The sequence below is a fragment of the Ambystoma mexicanum genome, chromosome 4q (genome assembly GCF_040938575.1).
Source record: "Ambystoma mexicanum isolate Mex_15411 chromosome 4q, UKY_AmexF1_1, whole genome shotgun sequence".
Lineage (NCBI taxonomy): Eukaryota > Metazoa > Chordata > Amphibia > Caudata > Ambystomatidae > Ambystoma > Ambystoma mexicanum.
In genome coordinates, this window is record NC_090928.1 from 1,286,837,712 (window position 1) to 1,286,850,728 (window position 13,017).

A 13,017-nucleotide genomic window follows, 5' to 3' on the forward strand; every position below is an offset into this window, starting at 1 on the left:
CTGGAGGCCCACTATGCAGAGGAAACAGCACAGTCCCTGATCGGGACAAAACAGAGCTATTATTTAAATGGCAATAAGGCCAACAGACACCTGGTGAGCAAACTAGCCAGAACCCACAGACGAAACCACATCATCGCTCTGAAGGACCCGGAGGGCAGAACCCGGTATGGGGAAGAAGCTAAACTACAAATATCAGCAGCTCATCTGGCTAACACCCTGACCTCAGCCCCCTGCCAGCAAGCTCTCCAGGAACAATTCGTAGCGGAGGCTCGGCTACCACAGCTCTCGGAAGCAGACAGAACCGCCTTAGAGGCCCCAATTACCACTGACGAGGTGTAGGAAACACTCAAGGCCTTGAAACCCAGGGCCCCTGGCCCGGACGGCTTTCCGCCCAAGTTCTATAAACTCTTTCGCCCCTTGCTTCGGAACCCACTGACCGAGCTTTTCAACTCCTTCGGAGACACAGGATCTATAGCCCCATCTATGCAGGAGTCCACGACAATCATGCTCCCGAAACCAGGCAAGGACCCAAAAGAATGCTCATTGTACAGACCGATATCGCTTCTTAATGTGGACGCAAACGCCTACTTAAACGTATTGGCCAACAGGCTGGCCCGCGTCCTTCCATCCATCATAGACCGAGACCAGGAGGGATTCATCAAAGGCAGAAACACTGGACAATATCCGCCAAGCACTTAACCTCATCGAAGTGGAGTCCCGAGACCAACGAGACCTAGCAGTCCTGACCTTAGATGCCACCAAAGCCTTCGACAAGGTAGACTGGAACTTCATGCGGCTCACTTTAGAGGCATTCCGGTTTGGCCCCACAAGGATGGTGCAGGCCAATTACATAGCCCTGAAAACATCACTGAGACTCAACCAAAAGACCTCCACCTCGAACCCGCTCTCATGCGGAACAAGGCAGGGCTGCCCACTCTCGCCGCTGATCTTTGCCCTGGTAAATGGAACCATTCGCCCAAAGGACACGATTCAACGATGAAATCACTGGGCTGAAGATAAACGGAGAACAGTTCAAGATCTCACTGTATGCAGATGATGTAATGATCTCCATAATCAACTGTCAGGCTTCATTACCCACCATCCTAAAAGACCTGAAGGCATTTGAACAAGTAGTGGGATTTCAGGTGAATTACTCCAAATCGGAGGCACTGAGCATCAACCTAGATACCCCGCTCATAACCACCCTTCAAGCACTCTGTCCATTGACATTGAGCTCCGACTCAACGGCATACTCTATTATTAACAGCCAAGATCACAGTGGCCCGCAAGTGGAAAACGCAAGAGGGCCCCATATTGCCCCTCTGGTGGATAAAGGTCTGGGAAATACTAGTGGCTGAGAAAGTCACAGCAGTGAAAGAAGGGTCCCTCCACCGCTTCACCGATTGCTGGGCGCCAGTGTTGGACTTGCACAGCAGATTCCCAGCATTGACTTTTCAACCGCGCCTGGTAACAAACTTCCTGGGACCTCGCAGCCCAGACGGATCCCCAGACCACTAGAACTCCACGGACATAGGGAAAGTCGCAATGGGGTCCGCCGAGGGGGGTGGAGGGAGAAACAAATTGCATGCATGTCGCTAATGTTGGGAGTTGCACCACCATGGTTAATCTACCGGTCATGCTGTAACCGAAATAAATAAAGTTGTAAAAAAAAAAAAAAAAAAAAAAGCTGAAACATGCTGAAATACAATGCCTTGCCAAGCTCCTATATCTGATCTACCACAAAACCCATACAGGGTTCTTCCTTGTCCTCCCGCCACGCCTCCTTGCTGGAATTAATGTTTATCCCCTGGGGTCCTTCCTCGTCCTCCCACCACGCCTCCTTGCTGGAATGAATGTATATCCCCTGGGGTCCTTCCTCATCCTCCCACCACGCCTCCTTGCTGGAATTAATGTCTATCCCCTGGGGTTCTTCCTCATCCTCCCACCACGTCTCCTTGCTGAAATGAATGTCTATCCCCTGGGGTTCTTCCTCATCCTCCCACCACGCCTCCTTGCTGGAATTAATCTCTATCCCCCGGGGTTCTTCCTCGCCCTCCCATTATGACACCTTGCTGGAATGAATGTATATCCCCTGGGGTTCTTCCTCGTTCTCCCACCACGCCTCCTTGCTGAAATGAATGTCTATCCCCTGGGGTTCTTCCTCGTTCTCCCACCACGCCTCCTTGCTGAAATGAATGTCTATCCCCTGGGGTTCTTCCTCATCCTCCCACCACGCCTCCTTGCTGAAATGAATGTCTATCCCCTGGGGTTCTTCCTCATCCTCCCACCACGCCTCCTTGCTGGAATGAATGTCTATTGCCCAGGGATCTTCATCGTCCTCCCATCACGCCTCCTTGCTGGAATTAATCTCTATCCCCCGGGGTTCTTCCTCGCCCTCCCATTATGACACCTTGCTGGAATGAATGTCTATCCCGGGGGTTCTTCCTCATGCTCCCACCACGTCTCCTTGCTGGAATGAATGTCTATCCCCTGGGGTTCTTCCTCGTCCTCCAACCACGCCTCCTTGCTGGAATGAATGTCTATCCCGGGGGTTCTTCCTCGTCCTCCCACCACGCCACCTTGCTGGAATGAATGTTTATCCCGGGGGTTCTTCCTCATCCTCCCACCACGTCTCCTTGCTGGAATGAATGTCTATCCCCCGGGGTTCTTCCTCGTCCTCCCACCACGCCTCCTTGCTGGAATGAATGTCTATCCGCCGGGGTTCTTCCTCGTCCTCCCACCACGCCTCCTTGCTGAAATGAATTTCTATCCCGAGGGTTCTTCCTCATGCTCCCACCACGTCTCCTTGCTGGAATGAATGTCTATCCCCTGGGGTTCTTCCTCGTCCTCCAACCACGCCACCTTGCTGGAATGAATGTCTATCCCCTGGGGTTCTTCCTCGTCCTCCAACCACACCTCCTTGCTGAAATGAATGTCTATCCCGGGGGTTCTTCCTCATGCTCCCACCACGTCTCCTTGCTGGAATGAATGTCTATCCCCTGGGGTTCTTCCTTGTCCTCCAACCACGCCTCCTTGCTGGAATGAATGTCTATCCCGGGGGTACTTCCTCGTCCTCCCACCACACCACCTTGCTGGAATGAATGTTTATCCCGGGGGTTCTTCTTCATCCTCCCACCACGTCTCCTTGCTGGAATGAATGTCTATTCCCCCGGGGTTCTTCCTCGTCCTCCCACCACGCCTCCTTGCTGGAATGAATGTCTATCCGCCGGGGTTCTTCCTCGTCCTCCCACCACGCCTCCTTGCAGGAATGAATGTCTATTCCCCCGGGGTTCTTCCTCATCCTCCCACCACGCCTCCTTGCTGGAATGAATGTCTATCCGCCGGGGTTCTTCCTCGTCCTCTCATCACGCCTCCTTGCTGGAATGAATGTCTATTCCCCCGGGGTTCTTCCTCGTCCTCCCACCAGGCCTCCTTGCAGGAATGAATGTCTATTCCCCCGGGGTTCTTCCTCGTCCTCCCACCACGCCTCCTTGCTGGAAGGAATGTCTATCGCACCTCTGGACCATTTCTGGGCCTTTGTTTTGCTGACTCTCTGCAGAATCATCTGAGGCCAAGCGCCTTCGAGGTGGGAGTCTTCTTGACCTGGATGAATGGTGGGCCTCATTTGCTCCACCCTTTTATCCCTCAGGCTCATTGGATCCCATTGGTTGGATTCCTCTGTATTCCTTACATCTCCAATGCTACTGCTTCTGGCTGGCGAAATATCCTCCTGGGAATAGGGAGTATTTTTCTGGTCATTGGTCTGGGCTGTCGCTGGTCGAGGTTTCAAGCCCCTGGGTAGCAGATCCCTTACTCAGACCCGCATTCCCGCCGCCTGTGCCTAATCCACAGTGACTGGTACAGCGAATACTTGTCCCCCGGGCCCTGATTTATTACTTTGAATCATCAGGGGTCCCAAGTAGTGAGGAGTTACAGCCCCTTCCACTGCATAGTACAAGTGACTTGCATTGGTTCGGACTCCTGCCTTGCTTCCATCATTGTCAGGAGGACTTGGTCTCAAACGTGAAGCTAGAGCGGTTCAAAGCAGTTCCCTTGGGCGTTACCTAGGGTGGGTGGTTTCTTTGGCTGCACCTGTGTGGTATATCTGGGTTTTACCTTAGAACTGCAGCCTACTTGTGGGATATGTTCCATTGTGATCTATGGACACAGTTTAACTTTTGAACTGAGTGAAGCCGACGTGCTCTACCATTGCTACACCGTAGATGCCATCAGTCTTCTGCCTTCCCCCGAGTGAAACCAACGTGCTCTACAATTGCTACCCCGTAGATGCCATCAGTCTTCTGCCTTCCCCCGAGTGAAACCAACGTGCTCTACAATTGCTACCCCGTAGATGCCATCGGTCTTCTGCCTTCCCCTGAGTGAAACCAACGTGCTCTACAATTGCTACCCCGTAGATGCCATCAGTCTTCTGCCTTCCCCTGAGTGAAACCAACGTGCTCTACAATTGCTACCCCGTAGATGCCATCAGTCTTCTGGCTTCCCCTCAGTGAAGACAATGCTGCTCCGCCACTGCTATCCCGTAGAGTGCCATCAGCTTTCTGCATTCCCCCGTACCTCCCCCGAGTAATGTCAACGCTTCTCTGCTATTGCTACCCCATAGCATGCCATCAGCCTTCTCCTGAGTGAATCCAATGCTGCTCTGCCATTGCTTCCCCATAGAGTGCCATTAGCCTCCGGCCTTCCCCTGAGTGAAGCCAACGTGCTCGGCCATTGCTACCCCATAGCATGCCACCAGCCTTCTGCCTTCCCCCGAGTGATGCCAATGCTGCTCTGCCATTGCTACCCCATAGAGTGCCATCAGCCTTCCGACTTCCCCTTCGTGATGCCAACGCTGTTCTGCCATTGCTTCCCCATAGAGTGCCATCAGCCTTCGGCCTTCCCCTGAGTGAAGCCAATGTGCTCGGCCATTGCTACCCCATAGCGTGCCATCAGCCTTCTGCCTTCCCCTGAGTGAATCCAATGCTGCTCTGCCATTGCTACCCCATAGAGGGCAATGTGCCTTCTGCCCTCCACAGAGGGCAGCCAAAGCTGCTCTGCCATTGCTTCCCCATAGAATGCCATTAGCCTTCGGCCTTCCCCCGAGTGAAGCCAACGTGCTCGGCCATTGCTACCCCGTAGCATGCCATTAGCCTTCTGCCTTCCCCTGATTGATGCTTATCCTGCTCTGCCATTGCTACCCCATAAAGTGCCATCAGCCTTCTACATTCCCCGGAGTGAAGCCAACTTGCTCGGCCATTGCTACCCCATAGCGTGCCATCAGCCTTTTGCCTTCCCCTGAGTGACGCCAATGCTGCTCTGTCATTGCTACCCCATAGAGTAGCATCAGCCTTCTACATTACCCTGAGGGGAGCCAACACTGCTCTGCCATTGCTACCCCATTGAGGGCAATCGCCTTCTGCATTCCCCTGAGTGGAGCCAACGCTGCTCTGCCATTGGTACCCCATAGCGTACCATCAGCCTTCTGCCTTCCCCTGAGTGAAGCCAACGCTGCTTTGCCATCGCTACCCCATCGAGGGCAAGCCGCCTTCTGCATTCCCCTGAGTGGAGCCAACGCTGCTCTGCCATTGCTACCCCATAGCGTGCCATCAACCTTCTACATTCCCCTGAATGAAGCCAATGCTGCTCTGCCATTGCTACCCCATAGAGTGCCATCAGCCTTCTACAATCCCCTGAGTGAAGCCAACGTGCTCTGCCATTGCTACCCCATAGTGTGCCATCAGCATTCTGCCTTCCCCTGAGTGACGCCAATGCTGCTCTGTTATTGCTACCCCATAGAGTAGCATTAGCCTTCTACATTACCCTGAGGGGAGCTAACACTGCTCTGCCATTGCTACCCCATTGAGGGCAATCCGCCTTCTGCATTCCCCTGAGTGGAGCCAACGCTGCTCTGCCATTGCTACCCCATAGCGTACCATCAGCCTTCTGCCTCCCCCTGAGTGAAGCCAAAGCTGCTCTGCCATTGCTACCCCATCGAGGGCAATCCGCCTTCTGCATTCCCCTGAATGAAGCCAAAGCTGCTCTGCCATTGCTACCCTATAGTATGCCATCAGCCTTCTACCCTCTCCCCACCCCCTCCGAGTGAAGCCAATCCTGCTCTGCCATTGCTACCCAGTAGAGTACCATCAGCCTTCTACATTCCCCTGAATGAAGCCAAAGCTGCTCTGCCATTGCTACCCCATAGCGTGCCATCAGCCTTCTACAGTCCCCTGAGTGAAGCCAAAGCTGCTCTGCCATTGCTACCCCATAGCATGCCATCAGCCTTTTGCCTTCCCCTGAGTGACGCCAATGCTGCTCTGTCATTGCTACCCCATAGAGTAGCATCAGCCTTCTACATTCCCCTGACGGGAGCTAACGCTGCTCTGCCATTGCTACCCCATCGAGGGCAATCCGCCTTCTGCCTTCCCCCGAGTGGAGCCAATGTTGCTCTGCCATTGCTACCCCATAGCGTACCATCAGCCGTCTGCCTTCCCCGGAGTGAAGCCAAAGCTGATCTTGCATTGCTACCCCACAGCGTAGCATCAGCCTTCTACATTCCCCTGAATGAAGCCAAAGCTGTTCTGCCATTGCTACCCCATCGAGGGCAATCCGCCTTCTGCCCACCACAGAGTGAAGCCAAATCTGCTCTGCCATTGCTACCCCAGCGAGTGATTTGGCCCATATCGTGGTTGGGGCCATGTTTACCTTTATAATAGATGTGTGCAAAACTCTTCCTCAAACACACAGTAACGGAAATGACTGCCTGGGGTTGACCATGGGTGTAATAAAATAAGTTACACAAAATGTGCAAGTAGGCACTGTCAATTAAGACACATAGGTGTTAAAAGAGGCAATATACACATGCACACACATTATGCATTTACGCAATGTACAGCTTATACATGCCACCAACCTTAAAAATCAATGCACAAGCAATGTTCCCTCTTGCTCATTTATATTGAGGAACACACACACACTGGATGTGTTAAAGTGATTCCAAAACAACTTTACAGAATGTTCAGGTTTAAAGGCAGTGCGGAAACCTAGGAAGTACTAGGTGTCACACTTTGATTAACTCACCTGGGATTGGGGTACTGTGGAAATCACACCAGGGACCAGTGGCAGCAACACGATGCCGTCCGCTGCCGAAGAATGGCGGGTCTGCCACCGACCTCAGCCAGGCCCAAGAGAAGGCACCTAGAATAAAGGCCACAGTAACAGGACAGCCAGGTCAGAGCAGATCAGATCCCAGTGGAAGACTCAGACTAGCTATTCCAAAGACACAGCAGGCAGGAGCAAACAGCTGTACACCACACCACGATGCACCCAGGCGAAGAACAGTCTCGGGAAATGCCAACTATTCCTAGCGTGCTGCCCAGAGAGGGACATGGCTGGGCGTGCCCACTGCGTTTGGCATCAGTGCGGGATATACTTAGAACCAACAGCATACTGTTCATTGTAATTCCCGGGATGCCCAGGAGCTTGCAGCCCATCAAGCCTCAGCACTAATGGCCTGCGCACTGTAGGAAGGCATCTTACGCACACACGCGCACACAAGCGTGGGGAAGACCCAGCCAAGCCTGGCTTGGCTGGGCACATGCTGCATTCCCACAGTGGCACATGCTGACCGAAATAGGGACCGAGAGGCCTGCAGAGATGAGAAGCACTGAACAAGAGAAGGGACTGTAAACAGGAAACAGGAATGGGCGAAGGCACTTCAAGCCACAGCTCTGTCCAGGGAGTTGGGACATGGCACTTCACACCCCGAATATACAAAGGAAACGAGCAGAGCAGTACATGACCAAAGGAGTCACTTTGGGCGTTTTTGGTAACTACAGTTTTGGTCGCATATATCGTTCACAAAGAACTCAGACTATTCAAATACTTACAGACAGGAAATAAAGGTGATAAGATACAGATGTACAAGCGGAAGGGGGTGATCCGAGGAAGAGGTCCATAAAGGGGGAGCATGCAAGGTGGTCAGGGGCTCCCTGGGGTGCAGGGTGGAGAGGGACACTTCTAGGTCTCTTAGAGAGTTGTGCGAGAACCCCTGGACACATCAATGGTGTGGATTTACATCTGTAGGGCCTCGTCTAATAGCACTGTACAGAATTCTGCAGGCCACACCTCAAGGATTAAAGCCATGATACAGTCCAGCTGGGCCCAGGTCTGCATAAGAAATCCAACACGGGCAGATAGACACGCAAAAGGATTTCATGAAACTATGTACAGTCTGGAAGGAAGGAGAAAGAGGGGACCCAAGCATTCAAATAGCCACGATTGCTGGAGAGTGGTATTTCAAAGTCCAGTAGCGGAGGGAGAGGGGAGCATAAAAGGACATGCAAATAGCTCATTGGTACACTACTGGCATACTTAAAACACTACGCCATGGATATATTTAAGCCTCACGCTGGAGGGGACGCAGGGCAAACCTTATAAATGCCTCACAGTAAAGGAGGGTGAACCAAGACATTAGCGATTCATTTAAACATCCATGTATACCTCAGGCCAGGGGGCAGACATTCAAGTTGCAGGCTACTAGCCATCCAGAAACGCAAGTCACTCGCCACCCAACCGCAATACATCCACACGAAATGAAACAATTCTAAGCCTCATAACTTTCAGGCCATAGGTCGGATCAGCACAGCATTTGACAAGCATAATTTGAGGCACACACCCCTCAACACTGAACAATTTAGTGCAAATCCGTGTTACAGTTCAAAGGATATAAAGAGTCAAAAAGGTGTATTTTTGACGGATCCGTTCATTTTCCCAAATGTTTGGTCAAATGCAGAGTCCAAACCGCTATATGGATTTGCACCAAATAAGAAAAGTCGGGCACAAAGCGCTTGAAGGAAATCCTTTTTTGGTTTGGCATAAACCCATCCAGTCCTTTTTGCTTTTAATCTGGGATAGAGCATGAGGGGTCCTCTGTACCCAAAAAGTTATATATGTCAACAATGATGCATTGCTGGTGCTCAGGTTTTTGCTTACTGAAAACGGCCATTGTGGCAATCGCACTTTGAATCTACGTTTGCTTAAGATAGCTGCTTAATCAATAGGTGCAGGTTGTGAATTCAGGGGGTTTAGGGGAGTGGCTTTAATAGGAGGTGTGAGGCAGAGAAAAGAAACGAGAAGGCCAAAAAAAAAAAAAAAGGGACGAGCATTAATTAACACAATGCCAGTTATCAAGGGTTCATAAGGTGTTCCAGCCATTATTGTTGAAACAACATCTGCTCTCTATCCGACACATAGTCCAAGAATGGCCACCATGTTCGTGTGAACCTAGGCAACTTCCCTTCTACCGTAGCTGTTAATTTCTCCATCCAACAGTTCCCAAACTTTCACCCACCAGTAAGCTATGTGCGGCCCCTCCACTGTTTCCCAAAAGCGAGTTCGCGTGATTGGCGCTGCTGAGTGTAGTTGGGAGGTCAGATCTGCTCTCTGACCAGTCATCGGTAACGACCCGTCAGCCGGGACATCCCCCAGTAGCAGAACTTGTGGGTCCATGGGGAGCAGGACGTTAGTTAGGTCTTTGATTTTGGATCGTATTTCTAGCCAAAATTATTGTATGACTGGGCAATGCCACCACATGTGGCCGAGGTCACCTTGCTCGCCGCATCCATGCCAACATGTATCAGGGTAAGCAGGAGTCATTGCATGCAAACGACTTGGGGATAGATGCCATTGGAAACACAGTTTAAGGGATCCTTCTACTGTGGTGCACCGAGAACTTTTCTAGGCTCTGTCCCATATCCTCTCTCAGGATTACCCAGGGATCTCCAACCCCAGCTCCCTCTCCCATGATCTCATGTAAGAGAATTTCTCCTCCGCCGAAGCATTTTCTAGGAGCCTGTAGCAAGCAGCCATTTTATGAGTCTGTTGTCCCTCTAAATTTTTAAGTACAATTCCAGTACAGGCTCTGGAGGCTGCCTGCCGAGTGCTCGTGTTGGTCAGCCAGTGGTGGAGTTCGGCTTCTGGAAGTTTACATTTTTCCTTACATTCTACAAAGGTTAGTGGTTGTCGATCTACCAATAGATCCACAATCTCAGGGGCCCCTCTGACTTCCAGAGTTGGAACGAGCCTGTCTGGAGGCCTGGTGTGAACGCTGTATTTTGTGTATTTTGAGTGATAGGTGATAGTGGGCCCAGTCCCGATTTAATCCCCCTCTTTGTACAGGCTATATCCCAATTCCAAAGCGTTGTTAAGGTGGTAGGTAGGATCATGTCCCGTTGCGTGCAGGTGTCCTTTGAGAGGAACAGAAGATTACCCAGTGGGAAGGGGGCTGCGGCTTGTTCAATGTCTCCCCAGTTCAGCATTGCAGCAGTCTGGGTCGCTCTATAGTATCGTGGGATCAAGGGGAGCCCGAAATTGCCCAGTCCCTTCCCTCTTGTGAGGAGTTTGCGAGAGACTGTTTCCTCCTCTGCCATGCAAATTGGCCCACCGCCCTCTGCAGTGCGAGGAGCTCGCACTCAGGAATCAGCGCTGGTGAGGCATGGAAGGTATATAGAAGCTTCGGAAGGAGAGTCATCTTAACCGCGCTAATTCGCCCTAACCATGAGATTTCCTGAGAATCCCAGCGTTAGAGCCAATCTTCAACCTCTTTCAGGAGGTCAGGATATTAGCCTTAAAAAGTCTCAAGCAAGTTGGGGTCAGTTTTATTCCCAAATAGGGGTGTGGGTTTATTCTTAATCAACCTATGCAATCACATTTTGCAAAACTGAGCCTGTATTTGGCATTTTTGTAGAACATTTGCATAAAAGTGGGCAGCAGTGAGGTGTTTTGTCTTGAAGCACACTCAAAGTGGTTTAGCAGATAGTCTCCCTCCTGGCTTGTCAGAAGACAACGGAAGGTGCTATTCTCATCTTAACTGACAATTCCTAACTAAAAGGCATAAATTCAGCTTTCACTGCGCTCAAAAGGCGCTGGAGGAGTTCAACACATTTATTAGAAAAGTGACATTCTCCCCGACCAGTTGGCTGCTGGTGATACATGGAATTTCGTTGCCCTGCTGTGCTAAAAACTGAATCATGAGTGATCACTGCATCCAGCACCATGAAGCCGATCGATTTCCCTTTCAGAGCTGAACCTTGCAGACATCTTGGCTTTGAGGACTGTTCTCAATTGAACAACATTTTATTTGCACCTTAGTTAGGAACAAATCAACGTTCATAGCCAATGCCATATGTGTGGTGTTTTCAAAGTTCTACTACTTGCCAGGAACTTGGGGGTCAGCGTCACACCAGTTGTGTCTTGGCAAGATCGACTCTCTAAAACTCTGTCCAAGCAGTGTTTTACTGTGACTTTATAGATGGCCCACCAACCACAAAGGCTCGCATGGGAACGTGCCAGGAGATAAAGCCCCCTCAAGACGAAAACAAAGAATATGTCCCACTTTCCCTCCTCCTCCTCCTCCTCACCTGAGGAAATCGTGTCCTATTCCACTGGACTCAAAGACCGATGGGATCTGTAGTCCTTCTCCTTTTTGTTTTGAAGGTTGAGTCTCACACGAGAGGAAGCCACAGTGAAGGCTACAAGAGAGCACTTCCCTGAGGACCCCCCTCCCGGGAGCGACGAGTTAGGGGAAAAAGCGAAACGTGGCAAAAAAACCCTCAGAAAGAGGGGAGCTGGACTGGAAGATGCAGGATTCAAGTGGAAGAACGTATTCGTCCCAATGTGGGCACAGGAATCCGAAATAGATGAATTGGAGTTTGGACAACCACGAAAACCCAAAGCATAGGCAGCAGGACAGAAAATGAAAGTAAGATGCGGCGAGGGCGCTAGGAAAGAAACCCGTATCGAGGTCCACGCACTGGAAAGTAGCATAAACAGGAGCGAGTACGGGCAGAGAGGGAGAGAAAGGTAACAAGGAAGGAAAACCGGAAGAGACCGGTAACAAAGCATAGCGCAACAACCGCAGCTAAAGGAAAAACTCAGTTGACCGAAAGGTTGCAACACGCAGATGTCAAGAGGAGGAGTGCCTAAATAGTACTACGTACGTACGACGTAAAAGAACTAGACTGCTGCATGTACGTAGTTGAAGGCGTGCTGGAAATCAGGAAGTGCGGTCGCAACTCCAACGGGGCCATAGACGTCAATATCCAAGGCGTCGCATGACACTCCGGCACAAGTGCATAACGTGGAAGTGATGCAGAGTTTGCAAAGCCTGATTCAAGCCGAACATGTCACCCATTTCCTTTGTAATCCTTGGACCTCTGGAGCAGACAGTTTCATTGGAGATTACGTTTTTTTAAAGAATACATTGATTGGCCATTTAAGGCTGCACATCGAACACAGAAGAGGAGGAGACTGCCATCCCATTAGTATGCAGAAATCTGGAACTAAAATACTATTTATCATCACTGCTTTTTGGCACACCTCAAGCGAACATTGCCCGATAATCCTGAGTTAAGAGAGCCTGAGATATTGCTGAATCCACCTTTATTTGAATTAATCTACTTCAAAACACAGAGGCTTGGTTTATGCTTTCTCTCAACTTTACTATTTGAGCAGCAGCATCAAAACAATAACCGTAACATACAAATGTGAAATGACTACTATCCCCATATGTTTAGAGTCTTGTGTAGTTTGTAATGTTATTGGTCTTTCCAACATGTGACCTTAAACCACTGTCTCTGTCCATCCTTATAAATCCTGTCCACCATTGGATGTAATCCTCCTTCTTTGCTTATCAGGCAGCCAGTTAAGTACCTTTGACATTACTTCACCGATTTTACTGTGGTATCGAATTGAAGTATGTATTTGGAAAGTAGTTTTAGACTGTTTTTAATGCAAGCAAACATCGCGCGCAGTGTTAGGCGAACGTGGCGGAAGATATCCGCAAGGTTCAGTGAAGGTGCATCTATAAATAAGAGCGGAATGCTCCGGCGACCACAACACTATATGGTCATTAAAGGGGCCCTGCAGTCACGGAAGTGCGAGTTACGGGGCCCCTTAATATCACTTCCGTGAGCGTTGCATAGTGCGAAACCCCAGAAAGACAGAAGCTTGGATAAACCG

At 50.5% G+C, this 13,017-nt stretch overlaps 1 protein-coding gene across 7 annotated transcripts in view; it reads right to left on the reverse strand.

The window, feature by feature from the left end:
- The window catches only part of KLHDC3 (kelch domain containing 3), a 697,617-nt gene that overhangs the window by 673,972 nt on the left and 10,628 nt on the right, over window positions 1-13,017 (reverse strand). For all 7 annotated transcript variants that reach the window (XM_069608908.1, XM_069608907.1, XM_069608906.1 and 4 more), the window contains exon 2: window positions 7,078-7,194. The gene's annotated coding sequence lies outside the window, so the exon portion shown is untranslated. The remainder of the gene's footprint in view (window positions 1-7,077; window positions 7,195-13,017) is intronic.